The sequence below is a fragment of the Grammomys surdaster genome, unplaced genomic scaffold, assembly GCF_004785775.1.
Source record: "Grammomys surdaster isolate TR1022 unplaced genomic scaffold, NIH_TR_1.0 124632, whole genome shotgun sequence".
NCBI classification, from domain to species: Eukaryota; Metazoa; Chordata; class Mammalia; order Rodentia; family Muridae; genus Grammomys; species Grammomys surdaster.
This window is the reverse complement of record NW_021619602.1, coordinates 439-5,181: the sequence shown is the minus strand read 5'-3', so window position 1 is coordinate 5,181 and position 4,743 is coordinate 439. Positions and strand designations below refer to the sequence as shown.

The following is a 4,743-nucleotide window of genomic DNA, read 5'->3' as shown; positions in this document are numbered from 1 at the left end:
CATGGTTTGAGGCATGTACAGCTTGTCTTTGTTCATGCTGTGTCACCGTTTTCTCTCTGCAATTTGCAGTGTTTTTGCTTTCAGGTGGGGGTTCCTGGTGGCAGTGATGGTCCAGTAAGGCCTTGCCCCTTGCGAACTTTCCAACCCACATCTAGCCCTGCGAGGTCAGACACTCTGAAGGGTCCCATTCTAAAGCCAAACTCTTCTAAGACCCCATCTACATCCTCTGGCTTACTACCTTCCTCTAACAAGAAATACCCCTGGTTGTAATAGGGAGCCAACATTCGATTCCCAACAAATCCATAGCAGTTGCCAACAATGACTCCCATCTTTCCGATCTTTTTGGATAAGCTCATAACTGTGGCGATGGTAGTAGGGGAAGAGTATCGGCTAGGGATGACCTCTAGTAACGTCATGATGTGGGCTGGGGAGAAGAAGTGGGTGCCAATCACCAGCTGCGGACGATCTGTGGAAGAAGCAATGTCATCCACATCCAGCGCTGAAGTATTGGTGCACAGAAAGGCTCCTGGCTTACACAGGGCTGACAGTTCAGCAAAAACCTTCTTCTTCAGGTCCATATCTTCGAACACTGCTTCAACCACTAAATCCACACACCCGAAAGCTCCTTTGTGGAGGAGGAGAACCTGAGGTTTGGTTTTGCTGAGGCTTGGCCACTCTTAGATGCTTCCTTTTCCAAAATGGAAGTAATTATCTTCTTTGCAGCATCTAGCTGCTTTGGGTCTGACTCTACAGCTACCACAGGGATCCCCACCCTTGCAAAAGAAATGGTGATGCCTCGGCCCATCGTTCCCAAGCCTGTGGATTCAGAGAAAAGAACAGAAAATGTGATTTGCTCGTACTGGGAGGCAAACAGTTGGTCACTGGTAGAAGGCAGCTGTGGCAAAGTGACATTTTAAAAGATTGACCCCAGGGCTAGAGCTGTGGGTCACTGTCACTGTGTGATGATCATGCATGGGACCCTAGCTTCCACGCCTAGTACCAACAACTCATAAGAACATTGGGACTGGTCAGTGAACACAAATGTATTGAATAGTTCATGAACTGTTAAGTGCTCCGGGGGAAATAAAAATCATTAGGATTATGAATCCTACACACATCCACAGAAGCTAGTAGAACTAATAGCCAAATCCAGTCAAGTTCCAGGATGTAAAATCTGTACATAAAAGCAACTGTGTTCCCTTTATTTGTGATTCCTAATGCTTTTCCGATATACTTGTAGACTGGTGCCTAGCCCAGTTGTCATCAGAGAGGCTTCACCCAGCAACCAATAAAAACAGATGCAGAGACCCACAGCAAACGTTAGACAGAGCTCAGGGAGTCCTATGGAAGCGGGGGAGGAAGGATTGTAGGAGCCAGAGGGGTCAAGGACACCACAAGAGAACCCACACAACTAACCTGGGCTCACAGGAACTCACAGATATTGAACCATCAATCAAGGAGCCTGAAGGGACTGGTCTAGGCCCTCTGCATGTATGTTACTGTTATGTAGCTTGGTCTTCTTGTGGGAGTCCTAACAGTGGGAATAGTGCTGTCTCTTTTGCCTGATTTTGGGACCCTTTTCCTCCTACTGGGTTGCCTCATCCAATCTTAATCCAGGGAAGGTGCCCAGTCTTTACTGCAACTTGATATCCCATGTTTGGCCATATCCTGGGGGCCTGCCCCTTCCCAAGGGAAACAGGAGGAATAGATGAGGGGAGATGTGTGGAGGAGGGAATTGGAGGAGAGGAAAGAGAGGAAACTGTGGTTCAGATTAAATAATAATAATAATAGCAATGGTAATTTAAAAATATTTATTCCTCTGTGTGCATTATGCCACAGACATCAGCAGAAGTTGGGTGTCCTCCTGTATCCTTTCTGTCTATTCCCTTTGAAGCAGGGACCTCTCTCTTAGGAGGCTGGGGGCTTGTGTCTTTTCAACTAGTCTGGAAACCAGCCAACCCAGTGGTACTCTTGTCTTTGTCCCCCCAGCCCCATTGAGGCAGGTATTTCAGGTGTTTGGGGGTCTGTTCAACTTGTTACATGGATGCTGGCATCAAAACTTTGATATTCATTATTTCAAAGCAGTTACTCTTAACTGCTGAGCCATCTCTCCAGCCCCCTATATAGTCTCACATGTTAGCAATGAAGTATATGAAAATAAGAAAGCAATTCTACGTACAATAACATTAAAAAATTATACTTATGGAATACATTTAGCAAAGGAGGGCTTATGTACTAAAACCAATGAAATACCATTGAAAAAAAAATTAAAGAGCCAGGATATTTACTGTTCAGTGTTAAAGTGCTCGCATGCACAAGGCTCAGTCTGATACCTAACATTGAAAACAAGAAAAGAAGAGAAAAGAAAAGAGAGGGAGGGAAAGAAATACAAAGAGTCAAAAGACCTAAATATTGGCTGAAAGACGCCCAATGTTCATGGGCCCGAAAAAAAATTCTTATTATTAAGATGAAATATCAAATTAGTCTGTAGAGCCAATGCAAGCACTATACCACCCCAACTTTTTGTATAAATTAACACCAGATTCTAAAATTCATACAGAAGCCGGGCGGTGGTGGTGCATGCCTTTAATCTCAGCACTTGGGAGGCAGAGGCAGGCGGATTTCTGAGTTCGAGGCCAGCCTGGTCTACAGAGTAAGTTCCAGGACAGCCAGGACTGCACAAAGAAACCCTATCTTGAAAAACCAAAAAAAAATTAAAAAATAAAAAATAAAAAAAATAAAATAAAATTCATACAAAAATGCAAGAAACCTAGAAGAGTCAAAACAGTATTTTTAAAAATTGGAGATGGGGCTGGAGACATGCCTCAGCAGTTAAAAGCACTGGCTGCTCTTCCAGAGGACCTGAGTTCAATTCCAAGCCACCACATGGTGGCTCACAGTTATCTGTAATGGGATCTGATGCCCTCTTCTGGTGTGTCTGAAGACAGCGACACTGTACTCACATATATAAAATAAATCTCAAAAAAAAAATTGGGGAAATCATTCTTCCCAGTTTCAAATTAGGACAAAAGTGCAGTGTTCAAGACAGTGAATGTATGGTATATGCTGAGAGTCGGAGACAAACTCCACTCGTATGGCCTATGTGTGACAGGACTGCCACAGTCGGAAGGTCCCTAGAGCTGACCGGCAGGATAGAGAGGGTTCATGGACTTCGGCAAGAATTAACATGCGTTGCCATGAGTGCCATGCTCAACAAAATAATAGCTTCCCCAAGCAAGTGACATTTGAAATGCACTGTGCTTTTGATACACAACAGTGTAGTTGCACATGTGAACCAGCAACAGCTCTGACCGCACACACAAGACAACATGGAGCCAGGCAAAATCCCAGCATAAAGGGGAGGCGAGCAGGAAGTCCACCTCAAGCTGAGGAGCTATTGGCTCCTCAGCTATGGCTGTTGGCACGAGAAGAGTCAGTTTTCTTTAAGTATGAGTTTATCCTCCCTAGAGGCTTCCCATGTTCCAGTAGATGGCCTTACACCCATGCACGTGTTAGCAGCCCTAAGTGGCTTCTGTGATGTTATGAAAACGAGAGAGAACACACGAAATTGGAAGAAAATAGTGGTGAGGGAGGCTAAGGAAGGAACTGAAGGAAAGAGGAAGGGGGCAGCTTGATCCAGACACAAAACATACATGTATGAACTTCTCAATCGATTAAAAGAAACGCAGCACAGGTTTGAAGAATGTACTTACCAAGAACACCAACTGAGGAGACGGGTTGAGCAGATGCTGTTTTCCAAGACGCTCCTGAGGGAGTTGACCACTTATTTGCAGACCTTTCAGCAAAAAAAGCATACTGCAGGGCTTTAGCCTGCCCTGACGCCCGAAGGTACATAAAGAGCTTTTCTTCCTCCTTGATGCCCACTTCATAGGGATGCTTCACGGAGGCCTGGACTGAACGGACACAAGTCTCCAGAGCCAGGCGGCCAGGGTACTGCTTTCGTACCTTGGCGATGGCTTCTTTGAAAACACTGTCCATGTTGGGCAAGCTTGGAACTGGCTTGTTTAGGATCCTGCGGGGTTCTATGGGTTTATCTGAAAGGAATTGCAAAAGGTCGGAGTACCATAAGCATAACAGGAAGGGAACCGGACTGCACAGGAACATAACAACGGTGCCTAGTTCCCATGACACAATCAGAGGACACGGATTACCATTCAGTGCGGGGTTCCCACAACCCAGTCAGACGCCATGCATTACAATATCTAATGAAACACGTATTCCAAAGTCTGCAATCTTAGCAGCTTCAGACTGTAAAGTAAAATTTAGAAGATCTAAAATAGAATGCTACTAATTCCAACATGAAAAGTGCATTCTCTTTTTATTCTGAGGTCAAGACAACTTTATAATATATTAAATATTAATCTGTACAAAGAGTAATTAGTTCCCACTAGTTAATTTCATATATTCAAAATTATTCACATTCTTTCCCTAATAATGACAAAACCTTTAAAATGCCATAACAGATTGGAATGTTATATGGGGCAATGATGGGCAATGAAAAAGAATTGTAAGTTCATTGATAAGGCCTTCCAGTATAGTGAATTGATTTTTAATGGAGGAGGAAAGATAGCCCACGGGGCAAAAAGAGTCTTTTTATTCTTCTCCCCAAAAGGTAATGGAAGAGCTGGATACACAGGTGGAAGAACTGATAGACAAGTGGGAGAACTGGATACACATGTGGGAGAACTGATACACAGGTGGGAGAACTGATACACAGGTGGG

General features: G+C 44.2%; 1 pseudogene; it reads right to left on the bottom strand.

The window, feature by feature from the left end:
• Positions 1-6: 6 nt before the first annotated feature.
• Positions 7-4,125, bottom strand: LOC114636608 (annotated as a pseudogene).
• Between the last annotated feature and the right edge of the window lie 618 nt (positions 4,126-4,743).